This window comes from Monodelphis domestica, chromosome 7 (genome assembly GCF_027887165.1).
Source record: "Monodelphis domestica isolate mMonDom1 chromosome 7, mMonDom1.pri, whole genome shotgun sequence".
Lineage (NCBI taxonomy): Eukaryota > Metazoa > Chordata > Mammalia > Didelphimorphia > Didelphidae > Monodelphis > Monodelphis domestica.
In genome coordinates this window covers 122824266-122849864 of record NC_077233.1, presented here as the reverse complement: position 1 = coordinate 122849864, position 25599 = coordinate 122824266, and positions in this window count along the sequence as shown.

Below are 25599 nucleotides of genomic sequence, written 5' to 3'. Positions count from 1 at the left end.
CTTGACACCTCTCAGATTGACTAATATGAAAGAAAAGGAATATAAGAAATGAAGCTTGTTTTCAGATATGTTGGTCTCTATCTTGGTTTTGTCAAATGATTTTGCAGTTTTACAAGTAATTTTGTGAAACACAGAGTTCTTTTTCCAAAGTTTAGATTATTGGGTTTATCAAGCACCTGATTATCATAGTCATTTATTACTGAGAACTGGGTATTTATTCTACCTATTCACAACTCTATTTCTCAGTCAGCATCAGATTATTTTAAAGATTACTAATTTATAGTATAGTTTGGGATCCAGTATTAGGTACCTTCCTTCAGATTTTTCATTGATTCCCTTGATATTCTTGAGTTTTTATTCTTCCAGATGAATTTTAGTATTATTTTTGCCCCACAAAATACATTATTGTATATTTATTGGTAAGGCATGGAATTAGTAAATTAACTTAGGTAGAACTGTCATTTTTATAATTCAGCCTACCCATGAGCAATTAATATGTCTCCAGTTGTTTAGCTCTGTCTTTATTTGTGCAGGAAAGATGTTGCAATGATATTCATATATAGCTACTAGGTTTTTCTTGGCAGGTAGACACAAGTATTGTATACTTACTACAATGACTTTAAATGGAATTTGTCTTTTTATCTCTTAATGCTAGATTTTATTGGTAATATATTAAAATGTTGATGACTTATATGAGTTTATTTTATACTCCATACTTTTGATGAAATAAGTATTATTCCTAGATTTTAGTTGATTCTCTAGAATTTCTAAATATACCATCACATCATTTGCAAAAAGTGATAGTTTTTTTTTCTCTCCTTCTTGTTGTCTTCTTACTATAACTAGCATTTCTAGCCCAACATTGAATAAGAGTGGTGATAATGGATATTCTTCCTTCACCTTTGAGCTTATTGGGAAAGCTTCTAGCTTATCTCTATTACATATAATGCTTACTGAAGGTTTTAGATTGATACTACTCATCATTTTAAAGAAAGCTTTATTCATTTCATGATTTCTCTAAAATATTTTAATGGTGTTTATACAACATATTTAATACTCCAAAAAAGCTCAGTTTCATCAAAGTGAATATCTACTATCATAAGAGACTGTAACCTTTTGTCACCTTAGCTGACGATCTTTAACAGCCTATTATATTTAAGAAAATAACAAGCTTCTGTGACATTAGTTAAGCTTTTTCTTTGTGTCAGAGTTGCACTTTAATGCTATAGCCTTTGAGAACTCAAGGTCAAAGAAACAAAACTAATGTAACCAAAATTTGAAGGGAAACAACAGACTGGGAAAACAATGTTAGGAGGTGTCTCTGACAAAGGCTTCTTTTCTCAAATATGGAGAAAACTGAGGCAAACTTGTAAGAGTACAACTCACCTTCCAATTGATAAATGGTCAAAAGTTATAAATGGACAATTCTCAGGTAAAGAAATTTAAAAAAAATTTAGTCATATGAAAAATACTCCATATCTCTATTAATTAGAAATTCACATAATTCTGAGTATCACGTAATATTGATCAGATTGGCTAATATGACAAAAACAGAAAATAATAAATATTGGAGGGGTTATGGAAAAATTAGGACACTAATATTACTCTTGTTGGAACAATGAACTATTATAACCATCCTAGAGTGATCTGGAGCTAGGCTCAAAGACCCATCAAATTATGCATCTCCTTTGAGCCAGCAATACCAAACTTGATCTATTTCCCAAAGAGATCAAAGATAGTGGAAAAGAACCTACTTGTACAAAGATATATCCTGCATTTCTATTTTTGATGGCAAAGAATTCGAAACCGAAGAGATGATGTTCATCAATTAAGGAATTGCTTAACAAACTGTGGTATATGAGTATAATGGAATACTATTGCACCATAAGAAATGGTGAACAAATTGATCATAAAAAGAAATCTTGAAAAACTTATATAAAGTGATATGAAGTGAACCAAAAGAATATTACATACAGTAATGGAACATGATTAGATGTGAATGGATTAACTATTATCAGCAAAGCAAAGATCCAAGAGAACTCTAAGAGACTCACAATAGAAAGGTTATTCACTGCCATAGAAGAAATAAATGGAGTCTGAATGTAGACTGAAACATATTATTTCCCACTTTATTTTCTTCATGAGTTTTTCTTTTTCTTGGATAATTGACATATGTTTTCTTTCCCAACATGATGAGTATAGAAATATATATTGCATAATAGTACACATATAACCTTTATCCTATTACCTGATATCTTGGGGTGGATAAAATAGATGGAGGGAAGGAAAGAACATGCACTGCAAGACATTAGAAAATTATTATTGAAAATTATATCTGAATGTAATCTGAAAAGGAATAATATAACTAAAAAACACTTTTAAAAAGAGAAATCAAGGTAAACACCATGCTGAAGAGGCACCAGAGGCTTTCAAGGAAGGCTCAGATAATAGAATAAATATGAAAGGAAACTTTACATAAGTAAAGTGGATGAAAGATAACATAATATTCTATTTCCCACAACTATTCTTTGACTGAGCTAATCATTGTGATATTCTTCCCGTTCTTTGTCTGTTAGCATCCCTATCTTCCTTCCTGATTCTGTTTCAAGTAACTAATGCTACATGAGAACAATTATGATGCACCCTCTCAAGTTATTACTGTCTTCTTTTCTTTACCAATTAACTTATATTGAATATAACATTTATCTGCAAATATGATTGTTTCCTGCATCAGAATGAAAGTTCCAGAACTGCCTTTATTTTGTTTTTGTAATTCCAAGGACCTAACACATTGCCTAGTGTGAATCTTAAAAACTACTCTGATTATACTTTAGAAAGATTTGATTTAGCTATTTCTTTATTGTAACAATGGAGATACTTGGTCTAACAAGAATCAGGAATGTCTTGAGAACTTTACATTACTCTACCCATACTTAGGTATACTTTAGGGGAAGATAAAGTTGTAAACTCCTGATTGAAGAATGAAGGTACTTAACTCATACCTTATAGTGAAGCTAGAACCTTAAACTAAGCCTATTTTTAGATCTAATACAAAAAGGTGTTAAGTACCTGTAAAGGTTAAATTAGTTACAAAAAGGTCAAGTAAATCACAAAAGGCAAGCTTAACAAAGAAGTGTGAAGTACCTCAGAAGATATAATCCCACCAGAGAAGGTGAGAACTAAAGAGTGGTGAGAACTAAGAATGGGCAGTCCTGGAAAAAAGTGTCTACTGTGATTGGTAGACATGAAAATTTAAGGGAGGTGACATAAAAGAAAATTTCTTTAAAAGGAAGGGGTAAAAAAGTCAGTTGAGGACTTCCGGTTAAGATGGCGGCTTAGAGAAAGCTGAAGTTCAGATCTCCGGAAAACCCTTCCCGACCGATCTCAAACTAGAAGCTCCTAAGGCGCCGAAATTCAAAACGATCAACAGCACAGACCCTGGGAACCCTCCTCCTGGACCTGGACCCGGTTCAAAAGGTACGGCTCCCCTTAAAAGCCAGAACCCGAGATCCCTCGGACCTCAGGGGTAGGAGCGCAGAGTCCAAGGCTCCCGGAAGCGGCAGCCGCGCAGGGCTCAGAGAGCAGGGTCTGAGGAACAACAACCCTCAGGGTCTTCTACCCAAGTCCCAGTCCGGGTGAAAGTTACTGCCTGGGGCTTCCGCTGCAGAGAGCCGGTTGGTCCGGGTGAAAGTTACTGCCTGGGGCCTCCGCTGCAAAGAGCTGGTCGGTCCGGGGGAAAGTTACTGCCTGGGGCCTCCGCTGCAGAGAGCTGGTCAAAACAACAGCAACCCTCAGGGCGGGCAAGACAGCCTCACGGGCTGGATCCTGCTATCCAAGTCTCAGTGAAAGTCTGTGCTCTCGGAGCTTGGGGAAGCAGCAGCCCATCCCCCCGCAGGCCGACGAAACAGCCTCACGGCCAGCGATTCTGAAGGCAACTTCCGGAAATCGAGCCAGGGGGAGAGTGTGGCCTTGTGGTCCGACCCTTCCATTCCAGTTCCAGTGAGGCATATTCAGTTTAACCCAGGGAACGCTCATAGAACCAACATCTGCCCAGGACTAAAGCCTCTGATCACCAGACAAAGACAAGAAAAGCCAATCCTCCACGTTCAGAGATGACAAACTCCACAGAAGCACCGAAGCCCCAAAATACCAAGAAAAATAAGAAGAAAGGGGCGACTCTGGACACATTCTATGGAGCCAAAATACAAAATACAGAGCAGATAGAAGAAGATATACAAGAAAATTCTCCAAAATCCTCCAAAGGAAATAGAAACTCTCCACAAACCCATGAAGAATTTGAATCAGAAAGGACCAAAAAGATGGAAGCCCTCTGGGAGGAAAAGTGGGAAATGATGCAAAAGAAATTCACGCATCTACAAAACCAGTTTGACCAAACTGTAAAAGAAAACCAGGCTTTAAAGCAAGAACTAATAAAGCAAAGCCAAAACACCAAGAAATTAGAAGAGAACATAAAATATCTCACCAACAAGGTGATAGATCTGGAAAACAGGGGGAGAAGAGAAAATTTAAGAATAATTGGACTCCCAGAAAAGCCAGAAATAAACACCAAACTGGACATGGTGATACAAGATATAATCAAAGAAAATTGCCCAGAGATTCTAGAACAAGGGGGCAATACAGCCACTGACAGAGCTCACAGAACACCTTCTACACTAAACCCCCAAAAGACAACTCCCAGGAATGTAATTGCCAAATTCCAAAGCTATCAAACAAAAGAAAAAATCCTACAGGAAGCCAGAAAAAGACAATTTAGATATAAAGGAATGCCAATCAGGGTCACACAAGACCTTGCAAGTTCTACTCTGAATGATCATAAGGCATGGAACATGATCTTCAGAAAGGCCAGAGAGCTGGGTCTCCAACCAAGAATCAGCTACCCAGCAAAACTGACTATATACTTCCAAGGGAAAGTATGGGCATTCAACAAAATAGAAGACTTCCAACTTTTTGCAAAGAAAAGACCAGAGCTCTGTGGAAAGTTTGATACCGAAAATCAAAGAGCAAGGAATACCTGAAAAGGTAAATATTAAGGAAAGGGGAAAAATGTTATCTTCTTTTACTCAAACTCTCTTCTATAAGGACTACATTTATATCAACCTATGTATACTAATATGTGGGGAAAATGTAATGTATAAATAGGGGGTAAAGAAAGACCAAATAGAATAATGGTTCTCACACAAAGATTCACAGGGGAAGGGGAGGGGAAGAAAACTCCTATAAGAAGGAGAGGAAGAGAGGGGGGGGGGTTTACTTAAACCTCAATCTCAGGGAAATCAACTCTGAGAGGGAAAAACATCCAGATCCATTGGGATCTTGAATTCTATCTTACCCAACAAGGGTAAGGAGAAGGGAAAACCAAGGGGGGAGGGGGAGAGGGAGAACAAAAAGGGAGGGAAAGAGAGGGGGGAGGGGGAGGGAACAAAAAGGGAGGGACTAAAAAGGGAAACATCAAGGGAGGGGACAAGGGGGACTGATTCAAAGTAAATCACTGGACTAAAAGGTAGAGCCGAAGAAGAAAAGGTTAGAATTAGGGAAGGCAATCAAAATGCCAGGGAGTCCACAAATGACAATCATAACTTTGAACGTGAATGGGATGAACTCACCCATAAAACGTAGACGAATAGCAGAATGGATTAGAATCCAAAACCCTACCATATGTTGTCTTCAAGAAACACACATGAGGCGGGTTGACACCCACAAGGTCAGAATTAAAGGATGGAGTAAGACCTTCTGGGCCTCAACTGATAGAAAGAAGGCAGGAGTGGTAATCATGATATCTGATAAAGCCAATGCAAAAATAGACCTGATCAAAAGGGATAGGGAAGGTAATTATATTTTGTTAAAAGGGACTCTAGACAATGAGGAAATATCATTAATCAACATGTATGCACCAAATAATATAGCACCCAAATTTCTAATGGAGAAACTAGGAGAATTGAAGGAAGAAATAGACAATAAAACCATACTAGTGGGAGACTTAAACCAACCATTATCAAATTTAGATAAATCAAATCAAAAAATAAATAAGAAAGAGGTAAAAGAAGTGAATGAAATCTTAGAAAAATTAGAATTAATAGACATATGGAGAAAAATAAATAGGGATAAAAAGGAATACACCTTCTTCTCAGCACCACATGGCACATTCACAAAAATTGACCATACATTAGGTCACAGAAACATAGCACACAAATGCAAAAAAGCAGAAATAATGAATGCAGCCTTCTCAGATCACAAGGCAATAAAAATAATGATTAGTAATGGTACATGGAAAACCAAATCTAAAACCAATTGGAAATTAAACAATATGATACTCCAAAACCGTTTAGCTAAAGAAGAAATCATAGAAACAATTAATAATTTCATCAAGGAAAATGACAACGGCGAAACATCCTTTCAAACCTTTTGGGATGCAGCCAAAGCGGTAATCAGAGGCAAATTCATATCCCTGAAAGCTCATATTAACAAACAAGGGAGAGCAGAGATCAATCAATTGGAAATGCAATTGAAAAAACTCGAAAGCGATCAAATTAAAAACCCCCAGCAGAAAACCAAATTAGAAATCCTAAAAATTAAGGGAGAAATTAATAAAATCGAAAGTGATAGAACTATTGATTTAATAAATAAGACAAGAAGCTGGTACTTTGAAAAAACAAACAAAATAGACAAAGTACTGGTCAATCTAATTAAAAAAAGGAAGGAAGAAAAGCAAATTCACAGCATTAAAGATGAAAAGGGGGACAGCACCTCCAATGAGGAGGAAATTAAGGCAATCATTAGAAATTACTTTGCCCAATTATATGGCAATAAATACACCAATTTAGGAGAAATGGATGAATATATACAAAAATACAAACTGCCTAGACTAACAGAAGAGGAAATAGAATTCTTAAATAATCCCATATCAGAAATTGAAATCCATCAAGCCATCAAAGAACTTCCTAAGAAAAAATCCCTAGGGCCTGATGGATTCACCTGTGAATTCTATCAAACATTCAGAGAACAGTTAACCCCAATACTATACAAACTATTTGACATAATAAGCAAAGAGGGAGTTCTACCAAACTCCTTTTATGACACAAACATGGTACTGATTCCAAAACCAGGCAGGTCAAAAACAGAGAAAGAAAACTATAGACCAATCTCCCTAATGAATATAGATGCAAAAATTTTAAATAGGATACTAGCAAAAAGACTCCAGCAAGTGATCAGAAGGATCATTCACCATGACCAAGTAGGATTCATACCAGGGATGCAGGGCTGGTTCAACATTAGGAAAACCATCCACATAATTGACCACATCAACAAGCAAACTAGCAAGAACCACATGATTATCTCAATAGATGCAGAAAAAGCCTTTGATAAAATACAACACCCATTCCTATTAAAAACACTAGAAAGCATAGGAATAGAAGGGTCATTCCTAAAAATAATAAACAGTATATATCTAAAACCAACAGCTAATATCATCTGCAATGGGGATAAACTAGATGCATTCCCAATAAGATCAGGAGTGAAACAAGGATGCCCATTATCACCTCTACTATTTGACATTGTACTAGAAACACTAGCAGTAGCAATTAGAGAAGATAAAGAAATTGAAGGTATCAGAATAGGCAAGGAGGAGACCAAGTTATCACTCTTTGCGGATGACATGATGGTCTACTTAAAGAATCCTAGAGATTCAACCAAAAAGCTAATTGAAATAATCAACAACTTTAGCAAAGTTGCAGGATACAAAATAAACCCACATAAATCATCAGCTTTTCTATATATCTCCAACACAGCTCAGCAGCAAGAACTAGAAAGAGAAATCCCATTCAAAATCACCTTAGACAAAATAAAATACCTAGGAATCTATCTCCCAAGACAAACACAGGAACTATATGAACACAACTACAAAACACTCGCCACACAACTAAAACTAGACTTGAACAATTGGAAGAACATTAACTGCTCATGGATAGGACGAGCCAATATAATAAAAATGACCATCCTACCCAAACTTATTTATCTATTTAGTGCCATACCCATTGAACTACCAAAATACTTCTTCACTGATTTAGAAAAAACCATAACAAAGTTCATTTGGAAGAACAAAAGATCAAGGATATCCAGGGAAATAATGAAAAAAAACACATATGATGGGGGCCTTGCAGTCCCAGACCTCAAACTATATTACAAAGCAGCAGTCATCAAAACAATTTGGTACTGGCTAAGAAACAGAAAGGAAGATCAGTGGAATAGACTGGGGGAAAACGACCTCAGCAAGACAGTATACGATAAACCCAAAGATCCCAGCTTTTGGGACAAAAATCCACTATTCGATAAAAACTGCTGGGAAAATTGGAAGACAGTGTGGGAGAGACTAGGAATAGATCAACACCTCACACCCTACACCAAGATAAATTCAAAATGGGTGAGTGACTTAAACATAAAGAAGGAAACCATAAGTAAATTGGGTAAACACAGAATAGTATACATGTCAGACCTTTGGGAGGGGAAAGGCTTTAAAACCAAGCAAGATATAGAAAGAATCACAAAATGTAAAATAAATAATTTTGACTACATCAAACTAAAAAGCTTTTGTACAAACAAAACCAATATAACTAAAATCAGAAGGGAAACAACAAATTGGGAAAAAATCTTCATAGAAACCTCTGACAAAGGTTTAATTACTCATATTTATAATGAGCTAAATCAATTGTACAAAAAATCAAGCCATTCTCCAATTGATAAATGGGCAAGGGAAATGGATAGGCAGTTCTCAGATAAAGAAATCAAAACTATTAACAAGCACATGAAGAAGTGTTCTACATCTCTTATAATCAGAGAGATGCAAATCAAAACAACTCTGAGGTATCACCTCACACCTAGCAGATTGGCTAACATAACAGCAAAGGAAAGTAATGAATGCTGGAGGGGATGTGGCAAAGTAGGGACATTAATTCATTGCTGGTGGAGTTGTGAACTGATCCAACCATTTTGGAGGGCAATTTGGAACTATGCCCAAAGGGCGACAAAAGAATATCTACCCTTTGATCCAGCCATAGCACTGCTGGGTCGGTACCCCAAAGAGATAATGGACACAAAGACTTGTACAAAAATATTCATAGCTGCGCTCTTTGTGGTGGCCCAAAACTGGAAAACGAGGGGATGCCCATCAATTGGGGAATGGCTGAACAAACTGTGGTATATGTTGGTGATGGAATACTATTGTGCTCAAAGGAATAATAAAGTGGAGAAGTTCCATGGAGACTGGAACAACCTCCAGGAAGTGATGCAGAGCGAGAGGAGCAGAACCAGGAGAACATTGTACACAGAGACTAATACACTGTGGTATAATCGAACGTAATGGACTTCTCCATTAGGGGCGGTGTAATGTCCCTGAACAACTTTCAGGGATCCAGGAGAAAAAAAACACCATTCATAAGCAAAGGATAAACTATGGGAGTGGAAACACCGAGAAAAAGCAACTGCCTGAATACAGAGGTTGAGGGGACATGACAGAGGATAGACTTTAAATGAACACTCTAATGCAAATACTATCAACAAAGCAATGGGTTCAAATCAAGAAAACATCTAATGCCCAGTGGACTTACGCGTCGGCTATGGGGGGTGGGGGGGAGGAAAAGAAAATGATCTATGTCTTTAACGAATAATGCTTGGAAATGATCAAATAAAATATATTTAAAAAAAAAAGTCAGTTGAGGCAATTCAGTTTGGAGTGGAATTAGATTCTGAACTCAGTTCAGGAGATTGAGTTCAGTGGAGGACTGGAACCCAGCTTGGAGATAGTCTCCTGGTGAGTGAGTGATAAGACTGACTCCCTTACCCTTAGGCTCAGGGAGGCCACCTTGGTTAAGGCTGTTAAATACTGCCTGGCTCAGGCTGAGCCAGAGGAGTTTAATTCTCTGTCTCTCCATCTCTCTGTCTCTGTCTCTGTCTCTGTCTCTGTCTCTGTCTCTGTCTCTCCCTCTCCCATTAATTCCTTCTCTCTATATTAACCATTTAAATTAGACCATTTAAATCTAGATTTCAAGTCACAACACTTTACACTAATGAAGAGTAGGCAACCAAGTAATAAGTATTTATCATTTCCTATTTCTCATTTTTTTTATCATTTATCATTTCCATATATCACTTCCATTTTGATAGGCATTGTACTATATACTGGTGTTCCCAAAATGGAAGTAAAACATGGCCTGCCCTCAATAGGCTTACTTTCAGGGGCACTCATACAGCTCAGTGGATTGGGAGCTAGTCCTAGAGATGGGAGAACCTTAGTTCAAATCTGACCTCGGATACTTCTTAGCTGTGTGACCCTGGGGAAGTCACTTAACCCCCCATTGCCTGGTCCTTACCAGTCTTCTGCTTTGGAATCAATATACAGTATTGATTCTAAAATGGAAGGTAAGGACTACAAAAAAAGAACCATACTTTCTTCTATTTTGTGAGATTACACTTATGTTTATATTCAAATTATAATAATATTTACAAAGTAAATATTATGACATTTATTGTGTACTCAATAAGTGCTAGTCAAATGTCAAATGAATAAATATTAATTGTTAACTAATTATAAAATGATAGAAGTGGAAATAGTAATATTAGTAGTAGTTATAGTGGTGGTGGTGGTGGTGGTGGTGATAGTGGTATTAGTAGTACTATTAATATTATTCTAGTAATATTAGTACTAGTACCACTATGACAAGTTTCAGTAGTAGTAGTAACTGTTGTGTAAGTATATCAGAGCAAAAAGCTAGGGAAGAAAATAGCAACTCAGGAATATTTAGGTATGGTCCCCATTATTCTTGTTCAAGGAGAATAGAGATATTGCAGCATGGATAATTTTGCTACCTTTACTCTAATAAGTGAATCAAGGGAAATGGAAATATAAATGGCAACTTAACGTCTTTGGGGAGAAATTAGGAGGAGGCACCTGGGATCTTTTAACCACTTTGTACTGGAAAAAATTGAATGCCTAGCAATAGCTCACACTTCTTTTGTGGCTTTGCCTTTTACTCTATTCTGCTATGTTTTGCTAACAGATTGTAAAATATGTAATACAATTATTATTCTCATTTTTCAGAATGAATAGGGGCTCAGAGAAGCCTCAGTTGTGACTGGTAAAGTCCTAGAATTCAAGGGTTGGGAACATGCCATTTGGTAAATGATTCAACCCATTAGTAAACTCACCTGTTTTTATATGGTGTGTGTGTAAAGAACAAGAGTTGGTGTATTGTCCAGAATTAATTGACTCCTGTAATAGGTGGTAAAAGCAAAACCAGGCATAAGGTCTCTTGATTTTCAGGGAGCACAGTGACAACAGTACTGGAAGTTTGGAGCATGGGCTCTAATTCTGAGTTTATATGTGATGATGGCCAAATTCAAGTCCTCAATCTCCTAATTTGTAAAAAACTGAAACAGCTTATGAATAAGTTTTTGATGAAATGTAAGTAGCTGTAAAAACAGGACCTGCTATTTTTGCTCTGCCTCACATAGGCTGTCAATAGGAGCAAGGGAGAAAAAATATACAAAACCACTTTGTTGACTGTAAAGCAGTATCTAATTATAACACATTATTATTATCACTGAGATATGGAAAATTTTTCTGTGTGGATGTTTATAAATAAAGCTATTGCTTTGTTCATGAGCACTTTATTAATTTTATATGTTATTTAATCCTTCAGACTGTTAAAATAACATGTTATATGATAAATTTGAAGTTTATTAACTTTCTAAAAAAACTTTTTTTTATCAATGATTTGAGTATACTGAGGAATTAGAAATACAGAATTGGCCAAATGACCCACATTAATACTGACCTATTTCAAATGGGATAGTTACTTATTATATATAAGGAAAACTTATGCTAGCTTCAAGTTTAAATTCTATTTAGAAATTTTGCTCAAAGATTTACAAGAATAAAATTTAGAAAAATATTTTTGGAAAGAATGAAAATAATATTATGAATATAGATGAGACCTAAAATCTTTAACTCATCATTTGGGAGAAATGCATAAATAGTTACCAAAATATAATGAGAAATTTTACTGAATATTTTACCTGCTGGGGATGAGAGAATTATGTGTTTTTACTACTAGATATTCAAAATAAAATCCTTACCAGAATAACATTTTATAATGTAGGTTTTTAATTAGTTGCAATAAGCAATTTCCAGCAATATTTTTTAATCCCCAAGATCTTTTGTAACATTTTTCTTTCCCTTGTCTTTACCATTTCTATTCTGTCCCTGCAACAGAGAAGAAGAAAAATGAAAGAATTAAGGACTCTTCTAATAATTCCATTAAGAATTTCTATGTTCTTAACTGAAAACATGAAGTCATCCCTTATGCCCAGGCTAAAAACACCACTGCCACATATATCTGCTTTTCTTGGCAGGGGGTGCTGGGATACCTGGTTAAAACTGTATCATAGGAAGAAACTCTTATGAAGATGTAGATTTTAATTATACTAGGGATTTAAAAATATTTTTTAAGTTTAAAATTGTACTAATGGATTGAGAGTAAGGCCTACAGATGGGAGGTCCTAAGTTCAAGTCTGGTCTCAGATATTTCTTAGCTATGTGGCCCTGGACAAGTCACTTAACCCCCATTACCCAATCCTTATCACTCTTCTGCCTTGGAATCAACACATAATATTGATACTAAGGTAGAAAGATAAGGGTTATTTAAAAAAAAAAACTATACTAAGACTGTTACAGTGCCCTATTTAATATAAGAAAGAGAGAATCTAGAGAATCTAGTACACACATGTAGGCAGACATTGTCTAAATGAAATTTATTATATATGACACTGCAAAGATGCTATTATCCTAGACAGTTACACATTTATTAATACGTTCATGTATAATTCATACATATATTTATTCAAGAATATACTTAAGGGTATTTAAAAAATATTTCTTGAATTGTTCATGCAGGGAAAATAAGGTATAATATTTTTTCATAGGTCAGCTTATAAAAAGTTAATTTTTTTCACTGAGGTCAAACACTTTAATACACAGAAATTTTTATTTTTAACTTCCTATTATAGTCATCTCATATATCATTTGTGCCTTTAGGCTCATTGATTCAATAGAATCAAGAGGCACAGGTGAAAATTGATTTCCAGTTCTTTCAGATGATGTAATGACAAATAAATTAGAAACTATAACAATGCAGTCAGACTTGTCTGTTAAATGTTTTTAAAAGGTTTTATCATACTAGTTTGTCTGTCTTTTCATGAACAGTATGTCATTCATTCATCTACCAGGTTTTGTAGACATATAATAAGAAATCAGTCTTTCCAGGACCTAATATGTTCACAACACTTTGTTGGGCATGATAGGGAGAAGAAAGAGTGAACTCTCCTAAAGAAGTTTAGAGTCTAGTAAAGGAGACAATATAAGTGAAAAAAAAATTGAATATAAAATAAGAATAACTAGCCATAAATATGAATCTTTTCTTTATAACATAATGGATAGGCATTCATCTAATGAGTCATTAAAATTATTAAGGACTTAATACCTGCAAACCCTGTTTTTTAATACATCCAGTGAGAAGAATTCCATAATTCTCAGAAAAAGTCATTATGCATTATTTATGAATAAGTAAAAAGTTGAATGCAAATACATGTGATGTGCACTGGCTATATGTTCTTTATAGTTCAAAGAATGTCCTCCCCATTAATGACAACTTGGGTGATCAGGAGATGTTTCAGGGAATCGATGGGACTTAGAGGTGTCTCTAGAACTGTGTATTAAATGTCATCTTCAAAGTTGTTTTTTTTATTAAATTTCATGAAACATGACTATACCCCAAGTTTGGAATATACTCTTTCCTCATCTGTGCCTGAGAATTCCGGTAATTCAAGACAAAGTTCAAGCATTTCCTTCTATGTGAAATATTTCGTTATCCCTCCAAATGGTAATGGCCTCCCAAGTCTTATATTTATCTATATATATCCTTTCTCTTTCATTATAATTTAAGATCCTTGAGAGTGGAGACTATTTGACTCTTTGTATTTACTTCCTTGGAATACAGTACATGCTTAATAAATGATTGTTGATTGCTGACAGGCAGAATAGAGAAAGAAAAGTTTTCAAATAAGGAAACATTTTAAAGAACACCAAAAAAAATGAGGATGAGCATAATACGTACAATAATCAGCAAAAAAAGGCCTGATGAAAAAAATTAGAGGCTATGTTAGGGAATAGTGAAGAATTAGATTGTACAGGTAATGTGGAGAAAGATTGTGGAGGATCCAGAAAACTACATAGAGATTTAGATTTCATATGATAGCAAATTGGGAGTCATCTAAGTTTTTCAGCAGAGAAGTGAATGTGATGAGAACCATGTAATACATATCATTTTGGTAAATTACCAAGGATTAATGGAATAAAAAGTTATATAAAATACAGTATTATAGGATCATAGATTGAGACCATGTAAACCATATTATTTTAATAGAGTCACACAGGTTAAATGATAGGAAAAGTCATATGGAATATGGAATTATAAAGTCATAGATTTAGAAGATTTAGGCTAAATGCTTCATTGTTCTTCTTTTTTGTTATTAAATTATCAAATAAACATTTTTCCATAAAAAAGCAACAGAATGAAAGGGTGCTATATACAAAACTATGACACTGCATACAAGCTTTTAAAATATATATATATATATATATATTCCAAATCAACATGGTAATTATAATACTGCCAATCTTGTTTGTGTTCTGTTCTGAAATTCTTTGTGTTCTTTTCAGTATATTTTAAAATTATTCATTGTAATTTTATGTTATTCCTCCCTTTATTTATATGAACACCATCACACACAACTTCCTCTGTAATTCTCATTCTATCCCAAACAAAAGCTCTGCTGTGTAACATACAAATGCAGTCAATCAAAACAAAACCATAGACTGGCTGGGGATAAAAGTTTCATAGCATATCTAGTCTAGCAACTTTGTGGCAAGAGTTTAGAAGCATAATTCATCAAAGTCTTCATTTTGTAGAAAAGGGAACTGAGTTCCAGAGCAGTTAAATGACTTCCACTTGGACATAGTATGTGTAAAGTAAGATTTGAGCACAGTCAGTTGATGTGGTGGATAGAGTGCCAGATGTGAAGTCAGGAAGATTTATCTTCATGAGCTCATATCTGCCCTCAATATTAGCTGTGTTTGACCTTGCAGAAGTCACTTAATCCTGTTTGCCACAGTTTCCTCAGCTATAAAATAAAAGGGAGAAATAAATGGCAAACTGCTCCAGTATCTTTCCCAAGAAAGCAAAAAAAAATGGATCATAAAAAGCCAGATAGCTGAAAAATAACTGAACGTCTTTTCTTTAAAAAAAATTAATTACACGTAGAAACAAAATTTGACAATCTTTTTTCTAACATTTTGATTCAGATTGTTTCCCTCCCTCTACCCACTCAGAGGTAATAAATAGTCTGGTATAGGTTATATGATTCTTTCATGGAATATATATTTATATATAATCATTCCCTGAAAGAAGACACATATCATGGAATATATAGTGAAAAAGAAGTAAATAAAGTGAAAGATGTCATGTTTTAATCTTCAATCAAACTTCAATAGTTTCTTCTTTAACTATGGATAGCATTTTCTATCAGAAGTCTTTTGGGGTCATCTTGGAAATTATAGTAATAAAGGTCATGAGAGCCTAAATTAATGTGGTGGCAATGGAAAAGGTCAGGTGGCAATGGAAATGATTCAAAAGGAAAAACTAACTGAACTTGGAAAAAAAGATAGAAGTATATTCAGTTTCGAACTTTGAGAAGTCAGAAAAGCGTATCACTCAATAGAGAATGGGAAGTTTGGAATAAGGGTTCTATTTAATAGTGGAAAGTAGTTAAATATAATCTGGATATATTAAATTTGAGTTGATAGCACAGAAAATTCCATAGAAAGTTGAAGATGAACAAAAAACAGAAATAATAGTTTTACTAATGAAAATCACAATGAGGAGACAACATATCACAATTTATGGAATACAGACAGAGCAGTACAAAGAGGAAAATTTAAAAGTCTAAATGCTTATATCAATTAAATAGAGAAAAAGCAGATCAATGAATTGGGCATGCAATTAAATCTCAATACTATATAAACTATTTTGGAAAATGGGCAGAGAAGCAGTCCTAGCAGAGTCCTTTTAGTCACAAATATCTAAGCCAAGGAGAGCAAAAAACAGAGAAAGAAAATTAGAAACCACTTACAATACTGAATAATAATGAAAAAAAAAACCTAAATAAAATACTAGCAAGAAGACTAGCAATATATCACAAGGATCATCCACTATGAGAAGGTGGGATTTATACCAGGAATGCAGAGCTGGTTTAGTATTAGGGAAACTCAGCATAATTGGTCATATCAATAACCAAACTAATAGAAATCAAAATAGATGCAGAAAAAGCCTTTGATAAAATTGAATAGCCATTCCTATTAAAAACACCAGAAAATACAGGAATAAATATGATATTCATAAAAATATGAAGTAATATCTATCTAAATCCAACAACTATCATCTGCAAAGGGGATGAATTAGAAACCTTCCACCAAAAACCAGGAATAAAGCAAAGATACTCATTATCACCACCACTATTTCATAGTGTATTAGAAATTCTAGCTTTATTAATAAAAAGAAAGAAAGGAATTGAAGAAATTAAAGGAGGCAATGAGGAAACTAAACTATCACTCTTTGCATATGATATGATGATATACTTAAGGAATCCTAGAGAATAAACTAAAAACTGCTTGAAATAATTAATAACTAGTAAAGTTGCAAGATACAACATAAATCCACATAAATCATCATTTCTATTTAATAATATCTACAAAGTTCAACAGCAAGAGAAAGAAAGAAAAAAATTATTTAAAATAACTCTAGACAATATAAAATACCTGGGAATCTACTTGCTAAGACAAATGCAGGAGTTAAATTAACAAAATACATAAAACTTTTTCACACAAATAATGTCAAATTTAAATAAGTGGAAAAATATTAATTTCCCATGGGTAGATCAAGCTAAAATAATAAAAAAATGACAATTCTACTTAAATTAATTCAGTGCCATACCAAACTATCACATAAGTATTTTATAGAACTATAAGAAATAACAACAAAATATATCAAAAAGAACAAAAGATAAAGAGAATTGGTAATGAATATTAAAAAAAATTGAAGGAAGGTAGCCTAGTAGTACCAGCTCTCAAACTGTAATATGAAGCAGAAATCATCAAAACTGTCTGGTACTGATTAAGAAATGGAATATTAGATCAATGTAATACAATAGATACATAATATATAATATGATCATCAACTGTGAAAACTTGGCAACTTTTAACAATGCAATAATTTGGGACAATATGGAAAGACATGATGGGGAATGCTATCCATCTTCAGAGAAAGAACTTTTGGAATCCAATGCATCTGGATAAAAGAATATTATCTTTCAAATCTGTGTATTTAGAGTTGTTGTTGTTTTTTTTTTTGGTGGGGGATTTGGGTTTTGTGTGTGCTCTTATAACAATGACCAATATGGAATCATGTTTTGTTTAATAATGAAAAGAAAACAAAAAGAAAAGTAAAATTCTACTTTTGTCCAATGAAAGGATGGATTTGAATTGGTTGATAGAGGACCGAATAATGAGAAATTAAGCCAAAAAGGGGGTTATAACATTTATTATGTAGAATAAAATGTTAAAAACTAGAAATGATTGATAAATAGGTAATATGTAGAAACCATCAACATACTCTCCATCCTAATGATCATTATTTCTCTGAAATTTCTGACCAGGCTAATTGGTCTAATCCTAAAACATCTCTCCACTTTAGCCATTTGGAACAATACTCAACAATATTTCTGTCTTCTCTCCTTGTCCTGAGGCTGACGCTAATAACCTCTGATTAGTATTCAATAGTAGTGATGGAAGAGGTTTACATCTCTCTATATTTATTCAGTGGCTTCTAACAGCTATAAATTCTGAAAAAAAATTCCCATGTTTCTAAAATTTAATTAATAGGAGCTGTGCCTATGAGCATTTTTTTTTCTCTCCTTGCAAAATCTGAACTAACTTCCCACATTCAATCAATCTGGATCTGGATCATAAGCAGGAGGAGTGATAAAGATATATTAGCTAGAGGTTTCACAAACATTTTTTTCACTTGTGGATCTCATAATGCATTCATTCTTTAAAGTGACATTTTACAGGTTAGTAGCTCATCCAAAACCAGCTATACTTGCTGATAAAACTCAGCATACCCTTTATTTCACTCGAGGAAAAAAAAAAATGACATCATGACTGAATAGTGTGAAGAAAGGAGTAGAAAAAAATGAAATATCTCCTTTAGTGACCAAGAAACAAGGGTAACACCAACCAAATAACCTAGGAAGAAAGAATTATATTGTTTCCCCATCATCCTGTGTCTATATTATTCACATAACATTATCAGAGTCTGTAGACTATTTGTAAGTTCTTCATGCTGAAGACATTTTTTTCCCCAAAATTGAGACTTGCTGAAGTTAGAGAAAAGTCACTCACTGAATCATGAAGTTCATTTTAAGCCAAGGCTCAACAATGATAATTCTCCCAGGAATGGTAGCTTTCACCTCCATTCTCTGAAGCTAAATCAGAGAACTGTCCTTCAGTGTCATATTACTAATGCATAGGTACTGGCAGACCTTTGGGTCACTATTTTGTCCAAGGAAATCATAAAGGCAGACAGTAGTCGCTGAAGATAAGAATTTAAAACACTTTCTAAACAGAATCAGTTCTTGCAAGTGAGAATTTTGTGAAGTATTTCAAGAGACTGAAACTTCCAACACTGGACAGGGAATTCAAAATCTAGGCATTTCTGGTATAGGTGTGTGTGTGTATGTGTGTGTATGTGTACACATATACACACACACACACCTATACCAGAAATTATACACACACACTCACACATATATATTCATTCATATATATATATATATATATATATATATTTGTTAGTTGACCCAACCTGTGATGTCCTTGTTATAGAGGGCTGCTGATGAGGAGATTCCCTCTGCTAAAACAGATCTGTATCTTCTCTTCAACTTAATTTTAGACTTGGAGAATTACCTGTGACACTAAGATATCAAGTGACCTATCCAAAGTCATAAAACTAGTATTAGCAAAGGAAGGACTTAAATTGAGGTCTTCTTGACACTGAAGCCCATATTTTTGCCCATGGTGTCTTAGTTTATGTACTCTCTATGAGTTTATAGTTTTTAAATTTAACTTAAAAGAAAAGGCATTGATCAGATGACACCTTTGTGTATGACACTGTTCAATACTAGGGAATCAAAATAAAAAAAAAAACAACAACAACAACCACAAGACAGAACTTGCCAGGAGGAAGCTTCTGTTTTATACTGTGGAGAAGATATGTATACTAATTATTAAATACAAACTAATTTCAGGTAGAATAAAATATAAATTATTATGAGTATCAGGAGATACAAAACACCCTATATTGTTCAGGTCACAAGAAAAATATTTCTTCAATTTAGAAGTTGATTTTTCAATAGTTTCATTTTCCTCTTTAAGATAAATTTAATTTGTCTAATTTACTTTCTTCCTTACTTAGAGTGCAATTTTTAGTTTAGGATGTTTGAGTCAACAAAGAATGATTTATTACCAAAAGGACTTCTCTCTAAGGCTGAAAGGATAAAGGACTGAGATTTTTCTTCATAGATCATTCTAATTTACAACATACAAAAAGCAGGGCTTTCTTATCAGAGATTTCAGATGATTCTTGGTGTAACCAATTGCTGAAAAAGCCTCTAGCTCCATATTTTTGTCTCTCTGATACCTAAGATCTAGAAGATGCAGGGGAAACACAAGTAAGTGCAGTTGATTGAAGAAAGTTAATGTCTTATGAAATGAAGTAAGGAGTGGGTCATATCAAAATTCTTTGGAATTTCTGACTCTATCAACACTTTGGGAACTGAAAAAGTAAGATATGCTCCTAGAAGAAAAGACTAGCTTCTGAGGTCAACTCATGTGCTATTGTCCTATATTTAAGGACATATACAGAGTATCCCAAAAGTCTGAGTGGTGTTTTAAGAAATTTCAATAAATTTAAAACAGCTTTGAGATTTTTGGAACATGCTGCATCAATAGGAATTAGGGTATCATAAGCATGTATAGAAAACAGGAATCAATAAAAGGACCATCTACATGGATATGATTCCCAACTCAGAAGAATTAAGTACAGATCAACATGTTGGATGAATTGACCAAAGAAAATTTGTGGAAAGATATAAACAAGCATTATGTAGCACAGGAATGTATAAATGGATTTTGAGCCATATTAATGGAGGAGGTCACCTTGTAGATGAGATCACAAGGCATATAGATATTTCACCTAACTAATAAGATGAAAATAATGGTGAAAATCTTTTAAACAAGAGATTCAGGTGAAACAAAAGTAAGAAACCCATTGACCAAGCTAAGCCACCTTTGGAGACGTGACCAGATTAATTTTGTTCCATTTTTTATAAAAATATTTTGAGTCCTTGATTTTTAGAACTGAACAGGTGGATGATTCAAAGGCACTCTGGTGTCATAAAGTCTTACATTTAAAAAGTGAGTTCTTCCCCCCTCTTATTAAGCTGCTTTTATTAATCTCCAATGTGGAACTTCAATAAGGCCAAAGCTACTCTGCCTTTTTATAATGGAGACAGAATCTGTCAGTCTCAGCTCATTCTAATTACATTTCCCTCTTTCTCTCTGATTCAATGATTCAGCAATCTAATTTTTTAAAGAGCCAGACTAGTTTGAACCACAGCCAATTATTATAATTATACAAATGTGTGGAGAGTACTCTCTTTAACATACAACAATGGCTGCTATATTTTGTTGGATTTAATGATTCCAAAGGTGATTAAATGATTCACCAGAGATCAAAATTCACTTTCTTCATGAAGAAATTCTAGCAGAAACTTAGGTGGAAGACAAAAGGTGGTGAGAATTTTAATAAAATGAAAATCAGGACTTTGTGCCTTAAGCAGATATAGAATTTTTTTAGATCATCTTTTAGAGATGAAAAGGACCTCAAAGAAAATGTAGTTCAACACCATTATTTTATAGATAAGTAAGCTAAAGTCAGGGAAAATTACTTATTTGAGTTTTTAAAAAAGAAAAACATCTGAGGATTGATTTGAACCTAGCATCTGAGGACAGAACTGAATCTAAGTCTTCTAACTTCAATAGCAAAATTTTTTCTACAATGACAAACTACCACCCCCCAAAACACACTTCTACATCCTCCAAACAGCTTACCTTGATCGTCTAGTTGGCAACAACCTTCCCCTTGAACATAGAAATTTGTCTTTTGTTTCTTTAAATGACTAATGTGCAAGACTGAACATTAGATTTATCTGAGCTTATGTCCTGTCCATTATTAGGCTGTAAGTTTTATGACCGCTAGAACACTATCTACTAGTCAATAGTAACTTTACTCACATGTGATGCATGTATGCACAAATGAATAAATGAGTGAAAAAGTTCTATTAATAGATATTTTTATAGGATTCTTTTGGATTAACTTTCAAACAACAGCACATGAATAAAAATGTTTTATAATAACTCCTTTATTTTTGAGATATTAATCAAAGGTTTTGAGACACAAAAATAGAAGATTTAAAACAACTATGTTGTCACTGTTGTCACATCCAACTCTACTTAACCTCATGGACCAGCCTACTATGGGTTTTCTTGGCAAGGATATTGGAGTGGTTTGCTGTTTCCTTCCAGTGGATTGAGGCAAACAGTGATTAAGTGACTTGACCAAAGTCTAAGTGTCTGAGTCAGGATTTGAACTAAGGTCCTTGCAACTTGAGGCCCAGCTTTTAAACCATTGAGCCACATAGCTACCCACATCTGCATTAGGAATAGCCAAAAAGTAAATGTGGTTAAGCAAAATATAAATGGAAGTGCTATATCTTATCTGAAGCATAAAAGCAGACTGGTGACTAGATCAAGATAAATAGGTACTTTTAAGTAGAAATATGGAAAATTAAGAAGTACTTCAAAGTATTAGAAGTTATCAGTCTAATTCATCACTAAATTTTTATCTCTTTTACTTTTTATCTTTTTTTAAAAAGTTTGTAGATTTCTCCTTCAAGCTAAAAAAAATGTAATGTATTTTGTAGACTAAAATGAAATTTGGCTTCGTGAGTGTCTCTGGCTAGTGGATATCAGCATTTGAAGAAAGAACCTGGCCCTACACATGGAGAGGTCAATATGTGATCTACCCAGTAGCACTTGCCATTAAAATAAGAATCTAAGTTCAAGCCTATGGGCCAAGGACAATGCAACCTTCTCTTTTTGATAACATTTTTTTGCAGTTCATTGTGATTAAATCATTTAATGCAGCAATTATAAATTGAACACATCAACATATTTCTTTAACCAGTGCCTCAAGAAATAATAAGTAAACACTTTTACAATTTCCAGAGTATGTCAGAGAAAATGAAGAGGAACATTCCTGTAGATTTTTTTCTTACAGAACAATGGGCTAATCAAAATGAATTTTCTGATTTGGGCAGCTAAATAGGTTATAGTATTCATATAAAAAGTAAATAACAATGAGAATTTTATTTGCTGGCCAAACAAGAATAATAAATGTACATGGACAATCTAGAATAAAGGAATACTTCTACTTCTACTCCTACCCCTTGTACACATTCTTTGATAATTCTAAAAATTCCACAGATACAGCTCTATAAAAATCCAAGGTCATAGCATTAGCTCTACCATCTTCTACCATATGGTGGTCAAATATCTTCAGCTATTTGTTCATCAGTTTTTTCATCTTTGAAATGGGAGCAATAATGTTTACCTTATCAATAGGGTTGAAATATTTAAAATATTTTTCTTAGTCAGCTATTCCAAACATTCTTTGAGCTTAAGTCAATTATTCTTTCTTTCTTAGCAGATAATAATTACTGAAAAAATTAAGCTATGCTTCTGTAACATCACTCTGCTCTAGCATCCCTATTTTCAGACCCTAAGGAAAAATTGGACTTATTTTACTAAGGAAAAACTCCCAAGACTGACAATGAAATTCTCTTATTTTCTTAACTTTGGCCCATAGGTATATATTGGCCCATAGGTAGGTCCATGAACTTGAACATGCTTTTTCTCCTCTATTTTTATATATTTATTTAACTTAAGGACTCAACTCAATATCTACCACTTAGTGAAATCTTCCCTGATTCCCGAGTCTCCCACCCTTAGTCATGAGTGTTTCAAGTTCATGGACCTACCTATGGGCCAATATATACCTATGGGCCAAAGTTAAGAAAATAAGAGAATTTCATTGTCAGTCTTGGGAGTTTTTCCTTAGTAAAATAAGTCCAATTTTTCCTTAGGGTCTGAAAATAGGGATGCTAGAGCAGAGTGTTCCAGTCCTACTCAAATTTCTTTTTCATTTCTCTGTTATTGCTGTGCCTAACACAGCAGAATTATAACCCCTTGAAAAGAGAGACTTTTTCTTTTTGTCTTTGTATTTCTAGTGTCCAATGTAACTTCTAGGGTATTTTTGCTTGCTTGTTAGATAAGATCTACAATTATTACACTGATGTGGGAAACTTCTGATAAGGAAACTTCTTAGATAAAGGGAGATGAGTACCTGATCTAAAACTTATCAGCTCAGAGGATTATCTGAGAGCAATGCAAAGTTAAGTCATTTGTAAGGGGAGCATTGGTACAGATTGTACATGCCAAAGATAAGACTTGAAATCAGATTGCATACACTTTTGGAGCTGTGAAATGATACAACCATTTGGCAAGCAATCTAGAACCATTCCCAAAGGACTGTCAAACTGGGCATACCCTTTGACCTAGCAATAGCACTCCCAGATCTGTATCCCAAAGAGATTAAAGATAGAGGAAAAGGAGCTACTTGTACAAAATTATTTATAGCACTTTTGATTGATTGTGGTTGCAAAGAACTGGAAACTAAAGGAATAACTGAACAAATAGTGGTATATGATTAACTAAAGATGAAAAAAGGTGAGTTTGGCCATAAATTTAATGCTTTATTAATCAGAAAGGAGAAGAGGAGAAAGATGAGAGTCTGGAGGTAGATTGCTCCAAAGATTAATATAGAGACTCCATTTAGATTAAGGCCTAAACCTTCTTACTACAGTAAAGCCCTAGTGTATCTTATCTATCTTCATTTTGGCCTCAGTTTATCTAACTTTCATTCTTTCCACTGACTCTCCCATGTCATGCCTCATGAGTGAGCCAGCTTTCACCTTCTCTCCTTTGCCTGTTAATCAAAACCTGGAAAGACATGAAATGGTGCAAAGTGAAGCTGGCAGATCCAAGAAAATGTTTTACATAATATCAACAATAATGTAAGATGATCAGCTGTGAATGACAATGATTATAAACAAGGCAACGTTCCAAGAAAACTCCAACGATTCATGATGAAAAAGGCCATCCCTACCATAGAATGAACCAGATCTCTAACTCCAAGTCCAGCTTCCTTCCACTGTACCAGAGGTGTCAAATATGAATTCTGCTAGCAACAACACTCCCATGTGCTTTCCAAACCATATTAACATGTAAAAGAAATATTTACAAAATAAATAAAAATAAAATAGAATATATATATATATATATGTATATATATATATATATATATATATATATATATAATGCTTATGTATAGTTTTCCAAGTAAAAGTGCAGGCAAAGATCTATATTGGTGGTTTAATGGCTGCCTTTTATATCTGAGTTTGAAACTCATATGCTGTCTTAAATTTAATGAAATTTGGAAAGTATTTGTTGAATTGAATTGAACAGTAATACTATTTGAAATAGAAAATTTATTTTTTATTCTACCCAAGGACACTTCTACTACTTTTCCCCTCCTTGAGTCTTTTTTTTTCTTAGTTTCCAATAGCTCTACCTTCAAAATGTTTGCGTTTTTTTTTCAGTCCTTCTCCTTAATGTTGATTATTCTATACTTTTCATCATTGTTAACTAGTTCCTTCTCCTCCTGAATTGGATATTGTAATACTGCTGCCTTCTGTTTCTTCCTCATTCTGTATGATTGTTTCTTCTGAGTATCTTTTGCCTAATCAATATACCCTTTCTGTATGCTATTCTTTCATTGAAACCTAAATATTAAGTATGTGGAAACATTGTGACAGAATGAAACTGAGAACCATTGTGATGATTAAATGTGATGAAGATTGTCAGTCATGGTCCATATATAAACCAAGGAAAGATAAATACAAATTCTCTTGTTACTTATAAAGACAATAATTTTCATAATATATCAACTCTAAGCAGTCTAAGAGTGCATTTTAAAAAATGTACTCACATTTAACCAATCCAAATTTTATCAATTCAGTATTGTTTCATTTGTTGTTGTTCAGTTATTTCAGTCACATCTAATCTTTGTGACACCATTTGTTATTTTCTTGGCAAGGATACTGGAATGATTTGCCCTTTCTTTCTCCAGCTTATTTTATAGAAAAAGAAACTGAGGCAAAAAGGAGTAAGTGAGTTGC